Source organism: Podarcis tiliguerta, assembly GCF_965153285.1.
Source record: "Podarcis tiliguerta genome assembly, chromosome: 16".
NCBI classification, from domain to species: domain Eukaryota; kingdom Metazoa; phylum Chordata; class Lepidosauria; order Squamata; family Lacertidae; genus Podarcis; species Podarcis tiliguerta.
The window spans coordinates 21,271,679-21,299,430 of record NC_139549.1 but is presented as its reverse complement, the minus strand read 5'-3'; the positions used below and the strand labels follow the sequence as shown (position 1 = coordinate 21,299,430).

The 27,752-nt window shown below is 45.1% G+C and overlaps 1 protein-coding gene across 1 annotated transcript in view; it reads left to right on the top strand.

The window, feature by feature from the left end:
- The first annotated feature begins 16,367 nt into the window (after positions 1-16,367).
- Positions 16,368-27,752, top strand: part of TBX5 (T-box transcription factor 5) — a 92,867-nt gene continuing 81,482 nt past the window's right edge. Inside the window, exon 1 of the mRNA XM_083417466.1 lies at positions 16,368-16,578. The gene's annotated coding sequence lies outside the window, so the exon portion shown is untranslated. The remainder of the gene's footprint in view (positions 16,579-27,752) is intronic.

Below are 27,752 nucleotides of genomic sequence, written 5' to 3'. Positions count from 1 at the left end.
ATACTGTGCCTCCATGTTTAGAGGCAGCAACGCTTCTGAATAACAGTTGCTGGAAACCTCAGAGGAGGGGAGAGGGCTCTTGTGTGTGTGGGATGTCAAACACAAGAGCAGTCAAGTACAACATTCCTAGAGTGAACATGTTTACACATGGGGAGGAATGTTTGTCCAGCCAGCAGGTAAACTTCCTGTTTCCTTCTGGGCTGGGGCAGACTTCCTCTGCATGTGACTAGAGGTGGGCGTGGCCTCACCTGTGCAGGTAACAACAAAAGCACAGGGCAGGGCAGCCATCTCTCTCTCTTTGAATTCACGCAACAAAGAAGCAACATCTGCTTAGCCAAAGATGCTCTCTTGGCTTCCAGCCAAGGGAGGACAAAGGGACTGTCTAATTATGAGATAGTTTCCAGGTGTATGTTACTTTTCTAATCTAAGTCTGCCTTCTGGGATCTGATTGTGAACAGAATGTGAGTAAACTCTTTTTATACTGTGTCGTGTCTTATCTTTTATGAGGGAATAAGAAGGAAATACCAGAAATACCAGAACAGTTATTATAGAGGCTTTAGCGAGCCTGAGCAAACGCATCCGCTGCAAGCTTAAAAGGGGGAATGTTACTCTGCTAAACTGTGAACTTGTTTACACAAGTTGGAAAGGCTTTAATCAAACAATATATCCTCCTCTGCATCCCTGAACATCCCCACAATGTGCAGGTCCTGCTTGCAGGTTTCCGACAGGCGTCTTGTTGGTCACTGTGGGAACAGGATGCTGGACTAGGTGGGCCATTAACCTGATCCATCAGCAGATTCTTATTCTTATGTTCTTGAATATTTCTTTTAGGGGCTGTTCTGCCATCTATAACTCAAACCTAGAATAGGCTATCTCTGGTAGAAAAAATGTATGGTGATTGGCTATCACTGAGAACATACCGTAATTCAGGCACCCCCAACCTGTGGCCCTCCAGGTGTTTTGGCCTACAACTCCCATGATCCTTAGCTAACAGGACCAGTGGTCAGGGATGATGGGAATTGTAGTCCAGAACATCTGGAGGGCCGAAGGTTGGGGATGCCTGACATAATTCATAACTTAAAAGTGATAAAAGGAATAGAAAAAACTGGATATACTGTAGTTGATGCAATGTGGTTCCTAGAAATGAAACTACTCTTAAAAATACATTCTCCAGAGCAGCTTTGCAGATTTGACTATCCTGAACAGAATGGCTTGAACTATATTCTTTTCACTGGGAATGCCTGTTCGTGATGGATAGAACAACCTTTTTGTTGTTGTTTGATGCTAGACATCAGGATAATTTGTGTGGGTTATTACACACTGTGTTGATTTAGAATGGGATACCTCTTAAGGGTGGGCGGAAATGATCTTAACACTACATATTTTTGTAAGTATGTATTAAAAGAAACAATCATAGCTATTAATAAAGATACCACCCCAAACATTCCTTTAATTGGGTTGTGGGCTTTGGAGGTGGGGGAGAGGGAGGAAGGATCTCATTGATGGATGCAGTGTTGCCGTTTATCTCTCAGCGCTGTGCATACCAACAATTATTCAACCGTTCGCTCTAGTAAGTAGTTAGGAAGATGTTAAGAAGAGATAACCCTGAGCAACCCGTCTCCTTTTATTCTAATCCGATTTACTGAAATCAGGGGCACTTTGACAGAGACCCAACTAGACATATCCATGAGCGTCTGTGTACCAAACGTTTGGACTGCTGGTTTTTTTTTAGGGTCGCCCGGGTCAGGTAAGTTCAAAGCATCACCTAACTTTCATCCAACTTCTGTCCGGCTCCACCATGCAATGAGACTTTCAAAACACCCTGATTCGAGGAAGGTTGTTCCCCCCCCGCCCCCCCCAAAAGCAGCTAATAATTTTTTTGGTGATAATACTCCCTTTCTAGATACATGCTGCTCGTTCCGCTCCTACGATATAAAAGAAACCCTCTTTTGTGATTAAACTCGATTTTGGGGGGTGGGCTCTCATTTGCTGATATACCTTGTGGTTCAGCAATTTCAGACAGCAGCTTTTCTTTGAAGTGTTTTTGTTGGCAATATTGCTGCTTTGAGGCCAGCTTCAGGGGTTCCTGAGAGACTGAAATGCTCTCTGAGCAGACTATTTTTTAAAAAAAATATATCAAATTAGTACACATTTATTCCCTCCTATAAGGAGACTTTACTTTTTCTTTTGCTGACAATAGCAGATCATTGTGTGTCATACATTTCTTTATTTAAAACAGAGTTAGAAAACCTTGTTTGTTTGCTTGCTTGCTTGTCAAATTTATATTCCACCTTTTTTCAAAGGAGCTCAAGAAGGCAGTGACATAGTGTGGTGGGTGAGAGAGGCAGTGGCTCTGGGCACAACCCCTGAGAGGGACATAACCAGGTGCCCCCGTAACATGCTCCCTCAATGTGGCTGAGCTCCTATCACTTTCTAGAGCTGCAGGGAGGCAAGCTGCGCTTGGTCCAGGTCTTCAGGGCTGGGATGGTGTCTCCTTCTCTATGTGGCCAGTGAAAGGACACTTGTGCCCCTGGGCTGGCTCACCCTTTCCTCCATGTGGGCTCTGAGTCCCCACCACCATCTCCAGCCATCCAGTCTACCAGTGGGACATAACACTTGCTCTGCCCTAGGCACCGGCAACTCATGCTATGCCACTGCAAGGAGGCATACATGGTCCTCCTGGGCTCCTCATTTAATCCCCACAACAAACCTGCAGAGCAGGTTAGGCTGACGGACAGTGACTGGCCTGTTCACTCAGTGAGTTTCATTCATGGCTGAGTGGGGGTTTGAACCCTGGTCTCCCAGGTCCTGGTATGACACTTTGACTGCTACACCACACCACTTCTTAGTCGACATGCTGAGGAGCATCCTGTTAGTTGGCTATCCCCTACCACCAGATAAAGTGTAGTTTTCATTCATTAGAAATATAGATATCTATTTTTGCAGATGCAAATTTATGCACAGTTACTAGGAAGTAATTCCCATTGTGTTCAATAAGACTCGCTCCCTAGAAAGCATGTTTGGGACTGCAGACTGACACAGCACAATCTATACATGTGCATTCAGAAGTGAGTTCAATGGGCTTTACTCTTAGATAAGTGGATAAATGGCCTTAATCAGTTAAGACCCATAAGAAACATGCAGTGGTTAGACTGCTTTCTAAGAGAGAATACTACCAACATGTTAAGCCACAGCTGAAAGAATCGCACTGGCTGCCAATTAGCTGCGAGGCCAAGTTCAAGGTGTTGGCACTAGTGTATAAAACCTTATACAGCTCAGGACCAGGATACCTATGATGTCATCTCACCCCTTATACACCCAAGTTATCATTGTATTCTGCTAGAGGGGGCCTTGCACAGGTACAGTGGTGTGCTGGTCCAAGGTTGTGGAGTGTTCAAATACCCATTTCTATTTCTGCAGCAAGGTCCCTGTCTCCATCTAGTAGCCATCAACAGCCCTCTCCTCCATGAATATGTCTAATTCTCTGTTGTTGCTGTCCATGTTGCTGTGGGATGTAATCCACTGGGAGCAGTAAAGTACAACATTCCTTGTTTTCCTAGAATGGACACGCAAGGGAATGTTTGGTCCAGCCAGTTGAAACTTCTTGTTTCCTCCTGGGCTAGAACATTCTTCCTTTTTGCATGTGACTAGAGGTGGGTGTGACCTTACCTGTCCAGGTAACAAGGACAAGGCATGCTGCCACACTCTCTCTTTTCCATCTTCCTTTTGCCATGTGAACTGCTGTAACTGCCAGCCTGGAGTCACTGAGATTAACTCCCCATATGGGGTAGATCCACATGTACATATTTGTAACTAAGTCAGCCTTCAGGGATCACACTGTGCTCTGCCTGATTACTTACTCTTTTATTTACTTATGAATAAGACTGTGGGGTCTTTATTCTTTTAGGAGGGATTCAAGGAAAATATTAGAACACATTTCAATCTGGACAAGCCTGATCGAATTGCGTATAGTCAGAGGCTTACACAAGCCTGGACCAGCTATCTGCTGTGCATGTAAAAGGGGAATGTAAACTCTGCTAAGTAAAGAAACTTGCTAATGCAAGTTAGGAAAGATATCAATAAACAATATATCCTCTCCTGCCTCCCTGAACCTTCCCACAGTTGGTGGCCATCACCACCTTCTGTGGGAGTGAGTTCTAGTGTTCAATGATGCACCGCATGAAAAAGTGCTTGATTTGATCTGTCCTAAATCTTCCATGAGAAGAGAAGACTCCCTGGAAAAGACCCTGATGTTGGGGAAAGATGGAGGGCACAAGGAGAAGGGGACGACAGAGGACGAGATGGCTGGACAGTGTTCTCGAAGCTACTAGCATGAGTTTGATCAAACTGTGGGAGGCAGTGGAAGACAGGAGTGCCTGGCGTGCTCTAGTCCAGGGAGTCACGAAGAGTCGGACACGACTAAACGACTAAACAACTAAACAACAAATCGTCCAACATTCAGCTTCATTGGATGTCCATGAGTTCTAGAATTATGTGGGAGGAAGAAAAAAGCTTTCTCTTTCCACTTTCTCTGTGTCGTGCATCATTTGATAAACTTCCGTCACGTCACCTCTTAGTTCCATTTTTGTCTGTGGAATGTAATCCATTGGAGCAGTCAAAATACAACACTTCTTGTTTGCCTAGAGTGGACACAGACAAGGGGATGATGATGCAGCCAGTTGAACTTCCTGTTACACCTGGGCTGGAGCATCCTCCCCCTGCGTGTGACCAGGTAGGTGGGCGTGACCCTTGCAGACCCCACAAAAGGTCCAGTCATGCAGCCACCTTCCTCTCTTGATGCTTCCTCTCTTTTGATGCCTTTTCTTCTCTTGGACTGCACTGTTGGCTCTCTGTCAGCAGCATCCTTACAAGGATGTAAGCCACACTGTACAGTTGTACCTCGGGTTAAGAACTTAATTCGTTCCGGAGGTCCGTTCTTAACCTGAAACTGTTCTTAACCTGAAGCACCACTTTAGCTATTGGGGCCTCCCGCCGCTGCCACACGATTTCTGTTTTCATCCGGAAGCAAAGTACTTAACCCGAGGTACTATTTCTGGGTTAGTGGAGTCTGTAACCTGAAGCGTATGTAACCCGAGGTACCACTGTATTTGTAACTACAAGCTAAAGCCTGCCTTCAGGGATCCAACTGTGAACTGAATGTGAGTAAACTTCTTGTTACTTTTAAAAGAAGCTTCTTGTGTCTTTATTCTTTTTAGGAGGGAGAAAAGGGGTCTTACCAGGAACAAAATCCAATCTGAGCAAAGCCAGATTGGATTGCTTAAGTATAGAGATTCAAACGGATCTAGCAACTAGCTTCCTGCTATATATTGGACGAATGAACTCTGCTGTATGACTCACTAGCGTGAATTGGGAAAGATAATATTTAATCAATATATCCTCTCCCAGGATCTACAACATTCCCACATTGTCAAAACTAAAAAGTCCCAAATGCTGCAACTTTTGCTGATTGGTTCCCCACAATGACAGATATCGTGTCCTTGTAGGACTCTGTCCACCAGGTCTATAAAGAGAGACATGGAAGAGTGTGGGTGGAAATCCTTCATCCTTGTCCACTTGTGACAGCTAATCTAGGCTCACCAGCAGCCGCTCCGGCAAGGGACAGACACACCATTTTTTACAAAAAGGACATCTGTGTGGATGAAATGGGCTTTCAGTAGCTTTGCTGAGATGTGCCTGGCATTCAGCACGTCAACAGATCTCTCGATGTGTTGACCTTGTGGAGCAGGTGGTGGCTTTGCCTTCACAACCAAAGCTGTCTCCCTTGACAGTGGGTGCCTTACCTGCCTCAGGCCTCAATTTGAGCAAACAGCTGACATGGTGCTGGTGTGTGGACAGGACCAATCTGAGTGAGGACGTGCTGGCAGAACCCAAAGTCAAAAATTATCTGATCTAGAGAGACAACCCCTACTTTGAAATGTTCATTTTTCTATCAGGAATTTACCCCTGATGACAGGCACAACTTTTTACAGGTCTGTGACTGTGTCATAAATGACTGACGGACGGACTGACTGACTGATTGATTGAAGCCATAACTATTTTGCTATCAAATCCAGGAAGAAAGGGCTCTTCTAGGTGACATGTTTATTGTGCATGCATCCTGTCTTGCTTCCACAAAGTTTGTGCAGAGGTTAGACTATGTCTGATCTTTATTCTGCTTTATGATTTGCTTGTGGGGAGGTTATACAGCAGTGTTCATCCTGAAACCATCACGATTTGCTTCCATGGTGTTTATATGCTTTTGGATCATTTGTTCCTCCCCAACTTTTTGCTGCATCACTTTCCTAACAGCATAAAGTCTGTGTCTTTTTTTAAAAGTGGGCTTGTTGCACTAAGACAACGGGCCACTTTTTAATGGTGAATTGTGCTAGCCTAAATTTATGGTATATGCTTGACCCTCCTCCATCAAAATAGCATGTGTTTATTGTTTGTAAGCTGCTTTGAGGCCCAGATGTGGTGGAAAGAGAGCTCTTTTTTTTAATTAATACATTTCCTAAGGGGGGCTTTGCAACAGGGCGAAGGGGGAAGTAATATCATTGATTTTGGAGAGTCGAAGAATTTGTGTTATCTAGACAAGATACTCAAAAGGGTCTGGGGGACGCACTGCCCTCCTGAAACTGTGAAGCCCCCTGCTCATTCTTCTGAACTTCCCCCTCCCCCCAAGTCCTGTCCTGACAGTAGAGCTGGGCAATATATGCTTTTCAACATCATGATATAGCACCAGCTAAACATTGTTATATATCGATATATCACAATGTATGAAATAAGGATGGAACTATGTAAAGGCTTTGATTGGCTTCACATTTTTGCATCACACACAAAAAAGGGCTGGGCCAGATATTGATACGTTCTCAAAAATTAGTAACAACACATTGCCAAAAATTAGTAACAATTTCAGAATATTCAACATGGCAATATACAGTGGTACCTCAGGTTAAGTACTTAATTCATTCCGGAGGTCCGTTCTTAACCTGAAACTGTTCTTAACCTGAAGCACCACTTTAGCTAATGGGGCCTCCTGCTGCCGCCACGCCGCCAGAGCACGATTTCTGTTCTCATCCTGAAGCAAAGTTCTTAACCCAAGGTACTATTTCTGGGTTAGCGGAGTCTGTAACCTGAAGCGTCTGTAACCTGAAGCACCTGTAACCCGAGGTACCACTATATTGTGAACCATGATGTGTACATGTGCTATCTGGGGGGGTGGGGGGTGGGATCGTGATGTGGGGGAAACCGTGAAGCCAACAATCGCTTCACACATGGTTCCTTCCGTCCCTGTTGCTCTGTACTATAAAATAACAGTTGTAACGATATGTTAAAGGTATCAGTTTTAGACCCCTAAGCAGTAGCAGTTTCCGGGGCATTACCCTTTTCACCTCTCCATAGTTACATCCTTATTTCGGACATCATGATAGAGTGGTGTATCACAATGTTTAGCTGGTGATATATATCACAATGTTGAAAGCCAGACATCAGCCCTAACGCACATCATGATTCACAATATATTGCCAGGTCAAAAATTATGAAACCGGTATCACAATATGGACTTCAAACCTGTTTGGGACAATATATAGATATATCACCCAGTTCGAGGCCTGGATTTAGGTTTGACAAGGCCCTAAGCTACTGAAGGTAATGGGGCCCTTTATATGTCCAGCTGTCCTTAGTCAACAACAAATTGTCACTGTTTTTTTGTGTTGAATATATTCTCTATAGTAATTTATGGACCTAATAGGTATCTAAAGCCATTTGCACATAACAAAATATATACCGGTATTTTATCAAAGGAATTGTTGAACTCAAATACAATTAAGAAGTAGTATATTAATAGTGAAATCATTATTAAGCTCTAACTTAAAATATATTTTTTATTCAGAACAACCTTAATAATGCGAACACGGGTTTTATTTTATTTGTTTTTTGTCTTATATTTTGGAAATGTACATCCAGGTTTTTTTTCTTTAATTTTTTTGGGGGCCCCCTAGAGAGTGGGGCCCTAAGCTATAGCTTGTTTAGCTTATACGTAAATCCGGCACTGCCCAGTTCTACCTGACAGCACCACTACCTACAAGCATGTTATGTGTATTTATACAGGCAATTGTTTTGCTGTTAGTAGCTCAATTGTATTCTTCACCAACTGCTTGTTTCTAATGATATTATCAATATAAAACTATTATTAATTGTTAGTGATATTACCAAAGTAGTGGTAACAGTACTGTTAGTAGCAGTAATAATGCTGTTGTTATTGTTATTGTTATTATTATTATTAGTAGTAGTGGTAATAGCAATAGCGCTGTTATTATTCTTAGCAGTAATAGTGCTGTTATTAGCAGCAGAAACTGTACAGTAGTTATTACTATTGCTGGTTGTGTCCATCTTCTCTAGATTATGGTTTCCCATTTTATTTTTCATCAAATGCAACTCCGTGAAACAAAATGCACTGAGAAGCAGAGAAGTTTCTCGAGAAAGAGAAAATGGAAAATATTCTTCATCTGGTTAATTATGTGTTCAACTGAAATGATTTTTTTTCCGTCCCCAAAAACCAAGTAGGCGGAGCAAAGAACAGCCCTTGGACCATTTTGTTCCTACTTAGAACAAAAGGGCTGTTTCGAAAAATTCTAAATACATTTCAAGTGCACATCAAAGGATTCTGTACAGATGGTTTTGCAGAGTAAGATGACACCTCGTGCACACCTCAAGCCACAATAAATCTGGGCACCTTAGTCTTTAAGGTGACCCAAGACTCTTTGATGCTTGAGCTACAGCAGACTAAAGTTGCAAGCTAGCAATCCTATTCATATTTACGTAGGATTAAGTTCTGTTGGACTCAGTTGGACTTACTGGATTTACTTCAATGTGGATAAGATGAAGCAGCATGATAGGTATCCTTCTCCAATCTATCATGCTTTTACAATGCCCTTTGTAATTATATGTGCTTACAAATATACAGGTTGAGAAGGCAATATGGTGGCACAGTAACAAGGACTGTAAAAGGTAAAGGGACCCCTGACCATTAGGTCCAGTCGTGACCGACTCTGGGGTTGTGGCGCTCATCTCACTTTATTGGCTGAGGGAGCCGGCGTAAACTTCCGGGTCGTGTGGCCAGCATGACTAAGCCGCTTCTGGCGAACCAGAGCAGCACATGGAAACGCCGTTTACCTTCCTGCCAGAGCGGTACCTATTTATCTACTTGCACTTTGACGTGCTTTCGAACTGCTAGGTTGGCAGGAGCTGGGACTGAGCAACGGGAGCTCAACCCATTGCAGGGATTTGAACCGCCGATCTTCTGATTGGCAAGCCCTAGGCTCTGTGGTTTAACCCACAACACCACCCGCGCCCCAACAAGGACTGAAGCAAGCACAAATATCCTCTCCTTGTTGGGTTTTCCTTGGGAAGCAATTCCATAAGCATGACTCCACCACAGAGAAGACCTTATTCTGTGTGACTCAGGAATGGAGGATTTCAGACATGAGTCTTTCCCTGACTGAAGATATCATGCACTAAGGATTTTCTGCATGTAAGGTTTATGCTCGTGGCTGAGCAGGGGTTTGAACGTAGGTCTCTTTCTCTAAACTCTGATCATGGCATTACACTGGTTCTCCAGGGTCAGCAAGTGGGGAGATCATGTCTGAGAAAGTGGTCAGTGACTCTTAGCTGCTTTTCCATTTAGATGGAAGAGAGGAGCGCTTCCCTGCTTTTAAAAAGCAGGTAGGCATTGCAATTCATTTTTATTTATTTTTTAGGAGAAGGGTAAGGAAGAAGTGACATGATAGAAATTTGTCAAACGATGCATGGCATGGAAAAAGTGGTATAGAGTAAAGGTTTTCTCCCTCTCTCTTACCACAGGAACTTATGGTCACTCAATGAAATGGAAGGTTGGAAGATTCAGGACAGATAAAATAAATCACTTTTTTGTCATGCAGCACATAGTTAAACAAAGGAACTTGCCAGTGGCGTAGAGAGGTCAGGTGGTACCCGGTGTGGAAAATTTCTTGTCACTTGGTTTGACTTTATTTCATATTTTCTTACAAAGGAATGTGGATTCTGGGCTTCTGGTAACAAGTAGGCGACTGTGGATAGATACTTAAATCTACAGGTTGGATTGTGTTTTGGCTTGTGTTATTTTATTTATAGCAGGCATGTCCCAAGAGACTGCAATCTACTCCCACTATTTAAAAAACTGGCAATGATCTACCCATTGGATTGACTAGAGTTGTTGAGCTTTTTTTGTGCAGAGCCAAAGTTGTTGAGTTTTTTGGGGGGAGCCAAAGCTGTTGAGCGACAAGGAGTCCAGCCTACAGCTGAGGGGGAGCCAGCAGATGGACTGTTTTGGCAGCAGGAATACCACATGCACCAAAGCCAAAGTGTCTCTCACAGACGTTTGCTGCACAGCATTTTGTCACCCCCCTCAGAGGTGACACCTGGGGCAAACCGCCACCACCACCACCACCTTGCTCCGCCCCTGGAACTTTCTCCTGCAGGAGGCACTAAGATCCACCAACTTGGATGGCTTCGAAAGAGGATTGGACAAATTCATGGAGGAGAGGGCTATTGATGGCTATGAGCCATGATGGTTTTGCCCTGCCTCCACAATTGGAGGCAGCAATTCTTCTGAATACCAGTCGCTGGAAACCACAGGAAGGGAGTGTGATCTTGTGCCTAGCTTCTGTTTGTGGGCTTCCCATAGGTATCTGGTTGGCCAGATCCAGCAGGCTCTTCTTCTGTTCTTTTGGGGCCAGATCCTGGCCTCAGTGTCTCAGATACCCAGTCTAAGTTCCCAATTACTTTACTCTTGCATTCTTCTATACCCATCTCTTCCACCCACTAATTTGCAAAATGGAGTGTATTGGTGATAATTGCCTATTCCTCTAAAGACATCACAAGGATTCCTATCATAAAGCTTCCTTGTGAATTATCAAGCAAGTTGGAAAGAGAACAGGGGGTGGAGTGATACACCCCCCCCCATTTTGTGGCATTCGGGGCTAATGATTGCTCCGCTCAAATATTTTCATTACGGCCAACCACAATTGCGGTGTGTTGGTCGCTTCATAATGGGCCATTTGGAATTATTTAATCCCAGAATCTGGCAGGCTCTGGTTTCAAGGCATCCATCTAAGATGCCCAGCTCCTTCCAGCAAGCCTGCCCTATTAGCTCCATTTGTCTATAATAGCAACCAAATGTCTTCAAATACTCCAGTGCCATTTTTATTATTATTTCTTCTTCTTTTTTTCTTTTACAGCTCTTGCAATAAGCCTTTTACATGTTAACTTTTGGCCTCTCGGAGTAACCTCTTATTTAAAATCAGCTTAATTGACTTTACCAGACTTTGGCTATTTTTCATTTCTTCCTAGAGGGCTCATTACTAGAGATGGATGTTTATAAACTTGAATCACTTGTTCCCCTGCTGCTTTCCTCGCTGCTCATGTGATCACACCCTCCTGCTAACTGTGTGGGAGCCAGTCAGAGAAGGGAATCCTTCTTTTCCAGCATTCCCTTGTGCACATTTAAGGCTACGAAGTGTCCCAATGCTTAGTGTAAATTTCATGATGTCTACTACTTTTTTAAAGTTTGATTTCATCTATAGTTTGTTATAGTTTGAAATCAGCCCTGAGTGCTCACTGGAAGGACAGATCCTGAAGCTGAGACTCCAATACTTTGGCCACCTCATGAGAAGAGAAGACTCTGTGGAAAAGACCCTGATGTTGGGAAAGATGGAGGGCACAAGGAGAAGGGGACAACAGAGGACGAGATGGTTGGATAGTGTTCTTGAAGCTACCAGCATAAGTTTGACCAAACTGCGGGAGGCAGTGGAAGACAGGAGTGCCTGGCGTGCTCTGGTCCATGGGGTCATGAAGAGTCAGACATGACTAAACGACTAAACAACAACAACAACAACAACAACAACAACATAGTTTGATAAATTGTGTTGGGTTATATCCAACCAAGTTTTTCTCAGGAAAAACCTACTGACCTAAGTACTGGACCTAAGTTAGTCATTCCCAACCATTTCAATGGGTCTACCATGGATAGGACCACTGCTGTTTTCTAGAAAAAGTGGTGCCGGAACTCACCATGAACACCTCCCTTGTCCTCTTAGGGCAAATCTGTAATCCCCTGGGAGCAGTCAAGTACAGCATTCCTTGTAATGCTAGAGAAGACATGCGAGGGAATGTTTGGTCCAGCCAGCTGAAACTTCCCGTACCTCCTGGCTGGAGCATCCTTCCTTTTGCATGTGATAGAAGGTGGGTGTGACCTAACCTGTCCAGGTAACAAAAGGACGAATCATGCAGCACACCTCTCTCTTTTTCACTTCCTTCGTTGTTTGACCAGCTGTTAGCTAGGACTGCTATGCTAGCAGGACCAGTGGTCAGGGATGATGGGAACTGCAATAAAAAAACAGCTGGAGTCCAAAGTTTGGGGAACCCTGTTCTAAACTAAAAAATAAAAATCCCCAATGTTGCAATCTTTCCTCAGAGGGGAGTTACTCCATCTCCTTGTTCATGTTGAAAAGTCCGGAGGGTGGCAATACGAGAAGGGGCCTTCTCTGCAGTGGCTCCCCATCTGTGGAATGCTCTCCCCAGGGAGGTTTGCCTTCATTATACACCTTTAGGCGCTAGGCAAAAACTTTCCTTTTTAACCAGGGCTTTGGTTAATCTGATTGACATCCTATGCCCTTTTAAAATGTATCTCCTTTTTTGGGGGGAGGGGTTGTTATTGAGTTGTTGTTTGTATTTTGATTATATATATTGTGGTTTTTATGTTGATTTTTTCTGTGAGACCTCCGGGTATAGGGCAGTATATAATTAATAATAATAATAATAATAATAATAATAAGTAGTAGTAGTGTTCATTGCTCTTTTCTGAAACCTTCTCCAACTCTACAATATCCTTTTTGATGTGGTGACCAGGACATGAAATACAACCCATTATGTCTACGTGCTTTTAGACATTTTATTTCAATTTTTTGAAATTTTCTTATGAATATTTTTATATTGTTTTAAGTAAAATTGTTTCATGGTATACCCCCATTAAGCGGTAAATAATTACTGTGAAATAAATAAATAAATTGAATAAGCAATACAGTGGTACCTTGGTTCCCAAACTTAATCCGTTCCGGAAGTCTGTTCCAAAACCAAAGCGTTCTAAAACCAAGGCGTGCTTTCCCATAGAAAGTAATGCAAAATGGATTAATATGTTCCAGGCTTTTAAAAAAAACCCCTAAAACAGCAATTTAACATTAATTGTACTATCTCATGAGACCACTGAGCCATGAAATGAAAGCAATAATCAATGTAAAGGTAAAGGTAAAGGGACCCCTGACCATTAGGTCCAGTCGTGACTGACTCTGGGGTTGCGGCTGTCATCTCGCTTTATTGGCTGAGGGAGCCGGCGTACAGCTTCCAGGTCATGTGGCCAGCATGACTAAGCTGCTTCTGGCAAACCAGAGCAGCACAAAGAAACGCCATTTACCTTCCCGCCAGAGCGGTACCTATTTATCTACTTGCACTTTGATGTGCTTTCAAACTGCTAGGTTGGCAGGAGCAGGGACCGAGCAACGGGAGCTCACCCCGTCACAGGGATTTGAACCGCTGACCTTCTGATCGGCAAGTCCTAGGCCCTGTGGTTTAACCCACAGTGCCACCTGCGTCCCTAATAATCAATGTACTACGGTATAAAATAAATAAGACAGTATTGTAGATGATAAAAATTAAAATTATTATTTTTTCTTACGTGCACTGATGCTAGTCATTGTTTGGATGGGGGGCTTTTCTCCATTTCTGCAGTCACACAATCAATCAATCAATCAATCAATCAGTAGCTGAACTGAGTTCCACAGTCACAAAAACAAATCACAAAAACGAAGTCACAAGCCACAGTCACAAGTCAGTCCCATAAAGCAAAGAACAAGTCACTGTCAAAAAAACCAAAACGCCACACAAACAAAAACGCAAAAAAATAGCAAAAATGAAAGCTCCAAATATCACCTCTGTCTTGCGTGGGTGCTCGGGACTCAACAGCCAACAGACACAACAGGAAGCCTCTGATTAGCAGCAGAAGTCTCAGTTTACAAATGGAACACACTCAACAGGAAGCGGAACATGTTCTGCTTCCAAGGCTAAGTTCACAAACCAAAACACCTACTTCCGGGTTTGCAGCGTTCTATTTCCAAGTTGTTCATAAACTAAACTGTTCTAAAACCAAGGTACCACTCTAATTAATTAAAACATTTTAATGGCTTAAAAGTGTGGCCCAATAAATCACACAGTAAATTATGATGATGAGTGGAAAGAGTGGAATTGGGGATGGAGGCAGTATGCCAAGTGCTGGGAATCGCAGGTGTGGGGATAGTGGCCTTGTGCCCTGGTCCTGTTTGCTGGTTTCCCACTGGTGTTTGCTTGGCCACTGTAAGAGCAAGTTGCGGGGAGGGAAACCCCTGACGGCATAGAAAGTTTGCAAAATTCAATTTTAAAAGCTCTTTTTTATTATTCTTACTCAAAACATGTGTTGGCAGGGGCGTTGCCTACCAGATGCTTGCTTTAGCAAATGATTAGCATATCATTCACTACGTTGGGACACACTGCTATATAATGCTGATGGTTATTTGTTTTTTTTTAATGTTAATTACAGTACAATAAAACAAACTTTAAAATTACAGTACAATAAAACAAACTTTAAATGGCCTGAAAAGTCTCATTTGGCAAAAATGCTACAAACAGTTTCCAAGAAAGCGTCAGTGTAAACAAATTTTTGGTTCTGAATTCTTCAGAACTACCATATTTTTCGCTCTATAAGACGCACCACACCACAAGACGCACCTAGTTTTGGGGGGAGGAAAACAAGAAAAAAAATATTCTGAATCTCAGAAGCCAGAACAGCAAGAGGGATCGCTGCACAGTGAAAGCAGCAATCCCTCTTGCTGTTCTGGCTTCTATGATAGCTGTGCAGCCTGCATTCGCTCCATAAGACGCACACATATTTCCCCTTACTTTTTAGGAGGGAAAAAGTGAGTCTTATAGAGCAAAAAATACAGTATTCATAATGAACAATGTAAATAAGCAGAGGAATGTAACCGGGTGCCAGATCTCCATCTTGCTCCTAGGAGAGCGGACTCCAGCATGGACCAGGGGTGTAGAACCTCAGGCCTGGTCCTCAGGACTCTTCCCAGGTCATGGTCTTCACTGATCCTGCTCCCCATACCTTAGTAGTCAAATGGTTTTGCCTGGCTTCTGGAATATATCCTTGGACTGTGATCATTGTAATTACATCAGAATCACGGGCTTTCTATAGGTAATTACAGCATGTGAATTAATATTTTGCAGCACTTCTTTCATTGCAGTTACAATAGCAGGCAGATTATTGTGAGCTTCTATCTATCTGTTGCATTTGCATCCCATCTGTTTCTCCAATGAGTTCAGGGTGGAGTGATTGGTTCTGCCCACCCCTACTTAATGCCCACAGCAACCTTGTGAGGTAGGTGAGACAGAGAGACAGCGGCTGGCCCAAGCTCACCCAAGGAGTTCCATGGCTGAGTAAGGATTTGAACCCTGGTCTCCCAGGTCCTAGTCCAACACTAACCCCCACACCACGCCGGCTCTCATATTGTGATTATGTTTCGTTTTAATCAATTCTTTCCCTCCCTGTGTATACTGTAAATGTGCAAATGTGTATTTATGTTCCTTTTCTCATTCCTTCCTTTCTGCCTATCTAGAAACTTCAGCCTCTTTTGCCATCTATTGATTTATTTTAAAATACCACTTATTAAAGTCGTCGTCCCCCAGCAAAAAAAAGCGATTCCCAGATTCATTTGTATGATGCTGGTCCAACCAAAGTTCTAAGGAGAAAAATAGAAGACTTTCAAGCCTCTCGTTTGTATTGTCACTATAGTTCTTCAAGTGATAGGGGAGAAGGAAGGAAGGAAGGAAGGAAGGAAGGAAGGAAGGAGAGGAAGGAGGGAGGGAGAGGAAGGAGGGAAGGAGAGAGAGAAGAAGGGGAAGTAGAAGCGGACGAGGAGGGGAAGGAGTGGAGGAAGGAGAGGGGAGATAGAGGAGGAGGAAGAAGAGAAGGGAGGAGAAGAGGAAGGAAGGAAGGAAAGAAAGAGAGCGAGAGAAAGAAGGGATTTCTGTTCACATAGAATTATTGGCCTGGTTGGCAGAAATCGGTTCCCAACCAGCAGCCCCTCCCCGCCGCCCAGAGCTCAGCAACCCCTCAGAAGGTGTGACTTGGAGCTCGGCGGTGGGGCGTCCAGCGCAACGAAGCTGGAATGCGGGCGCTCGTGTGAAGTGATTGTTGCCAGAAGCGCCTCGACGTCTCCGTCCCGCTGTCCTGGAGCGGCGGCTCAGTGGTCCCGTGGTGGAGCTGCGCGGTCGCTGCAGGTCGCTAGGCTGAGAGAGGGGCTGGGAGACCCCCTTATCAGCCAAGACCTCCTCGGGCAGGGTCCCTGGTCGTTACAGCCGGAAGAGGGGCCGAAGGAAGGAGCGAGCCGGAGAGGCTGTCAGAAGGGGAAGCGGTGGGTCCTCCTTCACCTCGGCGTCGCGGGTCCGCGGTGCTTTCCTGTCCCGGAGGTAAAGCTCTCTCCGTCTTGGAAAGAGGGCGTTGGGTCGCAGGCGAGGCGGGTCTGGACACCCGAGTCGCGGCTGAGGAGTGATGGCTTGTTGGCAGAAAGAAGACCCTGGAGACGGTTCCAGTCTAGGCTTTGACAGGCAGCGTGCTTGGTGGGGAGGGCAGTGGAGGGGCGGAGGAAGGGGGAGCATTCCTTGCAAGCCCCTAGTCCGCTGGGGGCAAGGCGGTGTGGTCTGTGCGCCGCTGCCCTCTGGGCTGCCTCCTGCCTGAAACCCTGGCCAGCTGCTGCCAGTCAGTGTAGGCAAAACTGCGCTAGGTGGACCTGTGATCTGAGTAGGGAGAAGGCAGTTTCCTCTGGCCCTGTCGTCGGATTCGGCATGCGCTTAAGGGTGCTGGTCACGGGCGTAGCCAGGATGTATTGGAGCGGCAGGGTTTATGGGGGCGGGGAGCAGAACCGAGTTACCTGCGAGAATGCGACACAATTGGTCAGTTGGTTAAGTATTTTTATTTATTTACTTGATTTAGGGGAGCAGATGTCCCCCTGTACGCCCACGACACTGGTGTAGTTTGCTTGTTGCTAAAGCATCCATGACAGATGGCCATCCAGCCTCTGACTAAAAACATCCAATGAAAGGGAGTCCACAACCTCCTGAGGGACTCCATTCCAGTCCATTTTGCTGAGTTGGAGTAGTGAAGGTGTGGCGGTGTCTATGACAGAAAACATAAGCGCTTCCTTTGCATTGTTGTTGCATTTAAATCCGTGGTGTTAATTCGTGATCCTGTTGCTTCAGTCAACTTCTGTTTGCTTACCCGGCTGGAGATCAGTCAAATGAATTTGCTGAGAGGTGGGATGTACATTGAAATAGAAAATGAATGCATATAAAAGACTCGCTACATTGAAAAGAGTGCACCGCCCACCAGCTGAGATGTGCGCCCGCAGACACACAAACACACACGGCTATCCCGAGGGCAGCTGGAAGGAAGGCTGGCGAGACTTTGCCAGTAAAATTGTTCCAGGGCTGATCTTCTGCAAGAATAAGATGCGTGTGTTCCCATTTGCTATTATGTTGATGCTCAGATTGCTGCTTGTGTTGGCGTAGAAACTCAGCAAGGCTCCACGCTCACCATCCAGCAAATATTAACTTAGGTAATGCGTGAAATCCCGATGTTTGGGGGTGAGCGAAGTGTTTTTGGGTTTTTTGCCCTACTGTGATCCTAAACTTGCTGCCTTATTTTATTCCCCATCACCTCTCAATCTGTATTTTTCTGGAAGAGATCTCTCTCTTCTTTCAAGAGCATCGCACTGAGTATTTAAAAAATATTTTTAAAGGGATCTGTAGCCTCCTCGGGGCATCCAACCAACCTGCCTGGGTTCATCTGGTTATCTACAGAATCATGCTATGACGATGATCAACCACAATAGCCTGCTTCGTATAAAAATGCGTTTGTATATCATACATATCATACATAATTATAAAGCAATGAAAGAGGCTTGCGACACCTTGAGTAAATTTTTATTATTTATCACATTTAAATTCCACCTTTCCTCCAAGGAACTCAAGGTGGTGAACATAGTCCCCCTCCTAGAATCGTAGAGTTGTAGAGTTGGAAGAGACACTGAGGGTCATCTAGTCCACCCCCCCTGCAATGCAGGCATCTCAGCTAAAGCATCCGTGACAGATGGCCATCCAGCCTCTACCTAAAAACATCAAATGAAGGAGAGTCCACAACCCCCTGAGGGAGTCCATTCCAGTCCATTTTACCTTCACAACAACCCTGCAAGGCAAGTTAGGCTGAGAGTGTGTGACTGGCCTGAGGTCACCAAGTGAGCTTCATCACGGAATGGGGAAAGGTGAGATATAAATGCAACAACAGTCTCCCTTGGCAGTTCCTCAGGGGAGGGGGGTGCAGCCCAGGAAAGGGCCTTCTCTGTGGTGGCCCCTAAGCTGTGGAACTACCTCTCTACAGAGGTGCATCTGGTACATTCATTATAGAGCTTCCGGAGGAGGCTGAAGACACACCTCTTTACCTTGGCTTTTGACACTTGAGGTGCATGTTTTTGGGAGCAACCTTATTTTTACGTTTCCAAGTTTCTTTAACATGCTTTTAATATTGTGTTTTAATGTGCAGTAATGTGTTCTGGGACCTTAGGGTGAACGACAGGCTAATAATAATAATAATAATAATAATAATAATAATAATAATAGGTAAAGTACCCCTGGATGGTTAAGTCCAGTCAAAGGCGACTCTGGGGTTGCAGCGCTCGTCTTGCTTTTAGGCCGAGGGAGCCAGCATTTGTCCACAGACAGCTGTCTGGGTCATGCGGCCAGCATGACTAAACTGCTTCTGGAGCAACGGGACACCGTGACAGAAACCAGAGTGCACAGAAACACTGTTTACCTTCCTGCCACAGCGGTACCTATTTATCTACTTGCACTGGCATGCTTTCAAAATGTTAGGTTGGCAGGAGCTGGGACAGAGCAATGGGAGCTCACTCCTTTGTGGGGATCCGAACTGCCGACCTTCTGATCGGCAAGCCCAAGAGGCCCTGTGGTTTAGACCACAGCACCACCCAAGTCCCTACAAAATAACAACAACAACAATAATAAATATGGCCTTCCAAAAGGGGGAAAGACGTATATATTTTCTCATATTTGCATTAAAAAATGCTTTCGTTGTGATGTGGTGGGGCGGGTAATCTACAGCAGGTGTTCCTATTTGGAGAGAGGCAAATGTCTCATTTGGAGACTTCCCCCTTCCACACCCTCTCCAAATGGAGAGCAAGGATATTATGAATGGCCTTGCCTGTGCAACCCTTTCATTGAGGACAGCTCAGCTTCCCCTTCCTACCCAATAAGTCATCCTAAGTTTTGTAGGCTGGGGGAAACGGGTTGGGAAACACAGTCAGATTTTTTTTCCACACAAGTGGGCCTTGTTGGTGGGGAGCCCGTGACGGTGTCCAGGGGCATTCTGAGAAGAGGGCTGTTTCTTATTTCATTTTCATTTTCCTTTCATTCCTCCTCCCACCCCAACAATGAGAAGAGATAAAAGCCTCCCCTGAAACCTGCGGTGTATAAAATATCTTCAATTGGAATTCCAGAAGCGCCAGGATATTAATGGGAGGCTTGTGATTCTCAGGCATGAATGGTGTGTGTGCAAGACGTATGCAGAGCAATGTGGTTTTTCTATCAAGATCCAGAAGGGTAGCTGTCTCAGATTCCAGCGGTGCGAGAAGGAGGGCTCAGTGTGTGGCAGTGTGCCCTGATGAAGGAGCTTCTGGGAAAGGACCATTGCTCAAGGGTAGAACATCTGCCCTCGGTGCTGGACCTCAGCATCCGGGCAGAACAATGGGGGTGGAATCATTCCTTCAGGTATACTGGGCTGAAGCCGTTTAGGGCTTTAAAGGTCAACACCAACACTTTGAATTGTGCTCAGAAACGTAGGTAAAAGTAAAGGGACCCCTGACCATTAGGTCCAGTCGTGGCTGACTCTAGGGTTGCAGCGCTCATCTCACTTTATTGGCCGAGGGAGCCAGCGTACAGCTTCCAGGTCATGTGGCCAGCATGACTAAGCCACTTCTGGTGAACCAGAGCAGCACACGGAAATGCCGTTTACCTTCCCGCTGGAGTGATACCTATTTTCCACTTGTGCTTTGATGTGCTTTCGAACTGCTAGGTTGGCAGGAGCAGGGACCAAGAAACGGGAGCTCACCCCATCTCAGGGATTTGAACCGCCGACCTTCTGATCGGCAAGCCCTAGGCTCTGTGGTTTAACTCACAGCACCACCCGTGTCTCTCAGAAACGTGCATGAGCTCAAATAATAATGAATGCACAATGGAAAGGACATCTGGAGGGTTTCTCTTTTAGTAGTGCAGGGAACATGGAGGACAAGGCTTATCAACAGCTGCTCTCCAAGCTGACCATATTTTACCTACATTATTGGAGACATTGTGCTTCTGAATACCAGTTGCTGGGAATTGCAACTGGTTGCTATTGCAACCATGTCCTACTTGCAGGATCCCTACAGGCATCTACTTGGCCACGGTGATGACAGGATTCTGTAACAGATTGGTCATTCGCCTGATGCAGCAGACTCTTCTCATGTTCTTACTGTGGACTAGAGACATGTAGAAGCAGCAGTGGCAGGAGGAGTGGCGTCATCAATGCACACATGCCTTGAAGGTGCAGTCCTAGCCACACCATCCATTTAAAGCACATCCAATGCAGATTTAAAGCACATGACTTCCCCCTCCCCCAAAAATCCTGGGAACTGTAGTTTGTTCAGACTGGGAATTGTAGCACAGTGAGGGGGGGACCACAGTTCCCGGATTCTTTGGGGGAAGGATGAACTCAGTGGGACTTCTGTCATCCAAAGGCATTCCATCTGTTTCTAGGACCTGAGCATTTATCCCTCCAACACCTCGATTTGGGCAGAATGGACTTCTCTCTCCCCCCCTCCCCCCTCTTATTTTTTTCAAGATTTTTTAAATAACAACATTTCCCCATTCATCTTAACAGCAAATTCATCTTGTCTGACCCCACCCCCACCCCCCGTTTTCCAATTTTTTTACATTTCTTCCCCTTGCTTATAATTGATTTTCCAATTAATTTTCAGTTCTTATTTTTTCTCTTAAGATATCCAGTTACCTCATAAATGGTAGACCAATCCTGCTAAATATAATCTATTCATTTTATCTAATCTTGCTTGAATTTCTTCTCTTCTTGATGCCTGATCTTCATGGTAAGTTTTGCCATTTCGGCATAGTCTATCAACTTGTTTGTCCATTTTTCCTTCGTTGGCACGCCATCTTCTTTCCACTTTGGGGCAAATAACGTTCTAGCAGCCATGGCGGCGTACATAAATAGTCTCTTTACATTCTTTGGTATTTCTTAACCCCATTATTCCAAGCAAAAAAGGCTTCTGGTTTTTTATGAAACGTTATCTTAAACATTGTTTTTAATTCATTATATATCATTTCCCAGAAGTCTTTTGCCCTTTTACAAGTCTACCGCATGTGGAAAAAGCACCTTCATTATCTTTACATTTCCAACATATTTTGGAGGAATGGGCAGAATGGACTTCTGGTCTCTGTTAAAGTGCTAATTATGAACACAAAAACATAATATGAGCCTGCTGGATCAGGCCAATGGCCAACTAGTCCAGCATCCTCTTGCAATGTCTACGCAAATGTCTATGGGAAACCTGCAAGCAGGACCTGAGCACAGGATCATTCTCCAGCAGGTGATTTCCAGCAATTGGCACTCAGAAGCAATCGGTTGGAGACAGAGCATAGCCATTGTGGCTCATAACCATGGAAATCCCTCTCCTCCATGGATTTATCTAATCATCTTTTAAGGACATCCAAGTTGGTGGTCATCACTGCCTCCCTTGGGAACGAGTCTCATTACTTCACTGCGTGAAGAAGTCCTTTCTTTTCTCTGTCTCGAATCTTCCAAGATTCAGCTGCAGCGGATGCCCACGAGTTCTAGTGTTATGACAGAGGGAGAAGAACTTTTTGTCTATCCGCTTTCTCCATGCCGCGCATCACTGTATGAACTTCTATCATGCCGCCTCTTCCTTGCCTTTGCTCTAAGCCAGTGTTTCCCAAACTTGGGTCTCCAACTACAATTCCCATCATCCCTCACCACTGCCCCTGCTAGCTAGGGATGATGGGAGTTGTAGTCCCCCCCAAAAAAACCCCAGCTGGAGCCCCAAGTTTGGAAAACACTGCTCTAAACTATCAAGTCCCAAACGCTGCAACCTTTCCCCATAGGGAAGTCGCTCCATTCCCTTGATCATGTTGGTTGCCCTTCTCTGAAATTTCCCCAAGTTTCAACTCTACCATATTACAGAGGCTTACTTGGGAGGAAGCGTCGCTGAGTGGAGCCAGGCTTATTTCCAAGCGTGCTTAGGATGGCGGCTTTTTTTTAAACTTTAGGATGGGGGCTTGTTTGCTTAGCAATTTGCAACGAGTGAGATCCGAGAGAGGAGCCGGCTTCGTTCTTCCCCTTTCACACAACAGTCCCTATTTGCGTTAATTTTGCAAATTTGGGAAACAGAAGAACAAGACCGCCCGGCTGAAACCTCTCCAAAGACATTCTCCCAAGGCGCATAGCTGTCAACGTTTACCCTTTTTTAAGGGAAATCTCCTTATTCCGAATAGGATTCCTCGCAAGAAAAGGGAAAAGTTGACAGCTATGCCCAAGGGCTGCTCGCCGGAAAGGACTTTTCTGGACGTTGAACGTCGGGTCAGCAAAGAACGTCACCGGGTTATACAGATAATTCGTCTGGTTAAAGCATCATTTGGGGGCTGGGGATTCCAGGGTTTCGACCCTTCTAAGCACCATTACTTGAATGTGAGTCCCACATGGAACCCAGTGGAACTGCTCAGATGAGACTGGCATTTTTACCTTGGTCTTTGGTACCTGAGATATGCGTTTTCAGGACCTACTCCTATTCTTGTGAATGTCATATGTTAACCGTTTTTAATTGGTTTTTTAAAAAATTGTCGTATCCTCTCTTGGGACCTGCTGGCGAACGGCGAGTAATAATGAAAACAGTAGTAGATAATGATAATAATAATTATTTTCCCTGTACGTAGAAGGAAAGGAAGCCACCAGCTTACAAACTTGTGTTTCTGGATAGCGGGGAAGCCCACTGAACTCAGAGGAACTTACTCCCGAGTAGAAGTGCGTAGAATTGCGTTGCTGTTTCACCTCCCCTCTATTTTGTTATTCATTACTTATTTCATATTTTCATATTTCCTTTCCCTGCGGTTCATGTCAAAGGCTGCCTTCTGAGCACCCCTTTCCTGAAATCAGTGGGGCGTCCTAAAAGGCTAGGGAGAGCTAAAAATTCCCAATTGCCCATTCTGTAACAATCCAGGCACGTAGACCAGGTATACAGCGTCCAAACATTGCTGAGCCTGTGATCCTATGAGAGTGCGCTCCAACGGACGCAATGGGCTTTACTTCCGAGTAAACGTGCGCAGGATTTTGCGTCCCGAAGGTAGGAATGTTCTATCCACCCTGACTTTCAGGCGCTGTGCAAAATGACGACAACAGATTCGTGCAATTCATTTTTCCATCCTCTCTGCGATTTGCTTAAGCGCATTTGGAACAATTCCTGTAGCTGATATTAAAAGACAGAAAGCATATAAATCGTCCCGAGTTTCCAGATATGGAGGCCAACTTTTGTAGCGCGTATTGATTTAGTAGATTTATTGATTTAGTTGTTCTTTAAGCCCCCCCTCAATATTATCTGCGATAGGTATTGGTGAGGGGGTGCCTATTATAGTAGCTTACGTAGTTGAGGGCTGCGTTTTTGGGAAGTGGGGAAATTGTCATCAGAATTATGTCGAGTCTGTATTTTTTTTAATAGTCCTGTTAGCTTTATGCGTATAACTCAGTTGCAAGACTAAATTTGCAAAGGGTAGTGGGGAGAGAGCTCTGAATTAGTTGGGTGATACTGTTCAGCTGAGCTGAAGAACCCTGACAATCGAATTGTGTGCGCCAAGATGTTCTGCGTGCCATTAGTGTATAGGGCAGAAAGATATTCTATTTACCATTCCTTCGGTTTGACCTTTGCAAATTCTGCAAGTTTCCGTGTGTCTGTGTGCGTGCGCGCGCGCACTAGTAGCGGTTGCACCCCTGCTATTCTGCTCCCCAACCCCCTGCCACTCCCCCACATTAACCCCCTAGAGTTCCCCCCTCCCACCCCATGCAACTACTAAGCTCGCTTTTCACCTTCCCGACACTGTTTCTGAAACTACTTCTCTCTTGTGGTCTGCAGCCCTGCTTTGCTCCCCTGTTTTTACCTGCACCCCTATGCTCCCTGTCCTTTCATGTAAGCACCTCTTGCGCATAAATCACCCCTGTAGTAACCTCCTGCGCGTACCTGTGTGTGTATCTCGTATGTATCATCTGTAGTGATAAAACCTTAATTTTCTGCTTGAAATGACCACTTTTGTCTGTTAAGGCGACTGGGTTTTTGAGTCCCTAGAAATTAAACTCCCTTTCAGGGAGCTGAGAAAGGCACATGGGGGGAAACCACGACCATATCTGGCCCAGGGATTTCCTCCAATTCATGTTCATCTCGCTCATTATGCGTGCTCGGTTCATCCAGCTTTATTTCAGCGGCTAGTTCTCTCATTGCCCATTATTACTATTATTATTACTATTAATATTAACATTCAACACCGTCGGCGTCTATAGCGCCTCCTGGTCGCGAGAAGCTTCCAATCATTATCGATCAGGCACACAGTTAAGACTCAGAAGTAGCTGCCGCCCAAGAATCCTGGGACTTTGGGAATTGTAGCTCTGTGGGGGAACTACAGTTCCCAGAATGGTTTTTTGGGGGAATATGTTTTAAAAGTGCATTGGACATGCTTTAAAGGATTGGTGTAGATCTGCTCATAGCTAAAGTGAAACGTTCTTAAGACGCAATCTAGTGGTAATGTCAAGCAAGCATGAATGTGACCGCGTCAGACTGGAATGACCGTCTTTCTCCTGGAAAATAACAAGTCCTTCAGTGGTGCTCCAGCCAGGGTAAGGGGACATTTAAGCCACAGATTTAAAAGTGCATAAGTGAGCGTGGATTGTGACTTTCTTTTGTTGTTAAGAGGACAGTGCTGAAGAGCCGAAGGACGCGCAGGACATCTTTAGACAGCATATTTTGTGGAACATCCTCCAAAACGGCTACCATTCCCTATAGAACCTATATAGGATAACGGGTTCTATTAATTGATTGATTAATTAATGCATAATACGCACAGCCCATTCATGTCTAGCAGAAGGACATTCAGCCGTGAAAGATTGTTCTTTTCTTTTCCCTTAGAAGGGGGCTGCTGGCGAGGAAGAATAGCTACATTATTTATGTCAAAAATTCCCAGTGCATGTATGGAGGGGAAAGTATCCCCCAAATTCGCTATAACCTCCTCCCTGACCCCTGCATTCTTGAGCGCGAGCGCACAAAATATTAGACGGACAAAACCCTTCTCTCTTTTTTGTACCCAGATTGAAAGCAGAACTTGTTCTATGGATATTTTTTTTTTTTTTTTTGGTTTTGAAAGGAAAATAATACGGCCTGGGGGGATTGTTGTATGATTTTATGAAGCCATAAATACTTGAATGCCCTCGTACACGACCAGAACTTCGGGATTACGTGTGTGGAGGGAAATGTGGGGCAGTGGCTGGTTTTGTAGTGGGAAAGGGGGGCTGGCATAAAAAAAAGGTTATCCTGTGTAGGCTATTAAATTGCAACTTGATCCGGGCAAGCGTCCTCTTCCCCCTCCCCAACCCGCCCCCACCTCCCTGACCGGGCTCAGTTCTCCGAGAAGTTCTCCTCCGCACGCCCTATTTAAATGAAGGCTCGGGGGAAAATCCCGGCTCTTTTAATGAATGGATTCCGCTTTCCGCCTCGCGTTCCTGCTTGCAGGGGCGCGCATCGACTCCCAAACCAAACCTATGCAAGTCCATTCGTTCATGCCATAGAATAATGCCCCCTGTTGTTCTGCTTCTTCGTATTCTCTCCCCCCCCCCCCAATTTATTACCAGCCCTTCACGCTCGGGTCCCCTACGGTGGGTTACAACAATTAAAAACACAACGTGAATATTTAAACCCAGTGTGTTTACGCGATATGGATAACATCTTAAAAACAATTCAAAGGTCCAAAAATAAGGTAGTATTTATATAGTGTAAGGTAGATTCAGGACAGATAAAAGAAGCGACTTCTTCGCACAGCCTGTGGAACTCTCTGCCACAGGAGGCAGTGGTGGCCACCGACTTGGACGGCTTTAAAAGAGGAAATTCATGGAGAAGTCCATCGGTGATGACTAGCCATAAGGGCAATGATCTGCTTTCGGAGCCAGAGGAAGTAATGCTTCTGAAAACCAGTTGTTGGAAACCACAGGAGGGGAAGAGTGCTTTTGTGCTTGGGTCTTGCCCGAGGTCATCTGGTTGGCCACTGTGAGAACAGGATGCTGGACGAAATGGGCCATCGGCCTAATCCAGCAGCCTCTTCTTTTCTTCTTATTAGTACCGTGGTACCTCGGGTTAAGTACTTAATTCGTTCCGGAGGTCCGTTCTTAACCTGAAACTGTTCTTAACCTGAAGCACCACTTTAGCTAATGGAGCCTCCTGTTGCCGCCGTGCCACGATTTCTGTTCTCATCCTGAAGAAAAGTTCTTAACCCGAGGCAATATTTCTGGGTTAGCGAAGTCTGTAACCTGAAGCGTATGTAACCTGAGGTACCACTGTAGCAGCATTTTACGTGTAATAATAATAGTGGTATTAGTAGCATTATTTTAGGTGGTGGTGAGGACTACGGTGGGAAAATCATAACCGAGATGGTGGGCCTCTTTTGTGAGAGTTATCTCCCCCCCCCCCCACAAAAATACCCCTCGGTGTCTTATCTTTACTCTTGCACCTTCATATCGCTCTTAATATTCTATTTGGATAGGCTTCAAAGAGCGGCAGCAGAGGGGGGGGGGAGTTTGGTGGTGCCCCCTTCTTAATTCTCTTGTGAAATTCTCTCTTTGCATCCCGCGATGAAAGAATACCCCGCTTGTGTTTGACATCATCCAAAGCTGCTCGTTTGGATGGAGGCGGCCCCGGGGGGGGGTGTTCTTTCTCTCGCCCCCCCCCCCAGCCTGTCACTATCACTTAGGTAATGTTTTTCCTCGCGATGGATTTCGCTGGAGATTAATTATTCCCTTCCAACCCGCCTTCCTCACCAGCTGGGGCGTTATCTGAAAGCAGTGCGCAGCGTGTGGGGGGGGGGGCGGGACGTTACCTCCCTCCCCGCAAGGAGAAATAAAATTTTATTACTGAATGCTCCAAGACCCCTAAGGCCATATTCATGTTAGTCCTACGATAGCACTTTAAACAGTCATGCCTCCCCTCAAAGAATTCTGGGAGCTGTAGTTTATTAAGGGTGCTGGGAGTTGCCTGGAGGCCCTTAATCCCCCTCACAGAACGACAATTCCCAGAATCCCATGGTAAGAGGCAAAGGAGTCAACTCCTAGGGGCCGAGAGATCTTCATCCCCCCCTTTAAAATATTTGAGGGGGCCGGGCCCCTCCAAAGTTGATGGGCATTGCCATTCAAATAGTGTGCATGCACCATGTCATGTGATCGATTATGCGGGGCAGGACTTACCTCCCACTCCCCCCATATT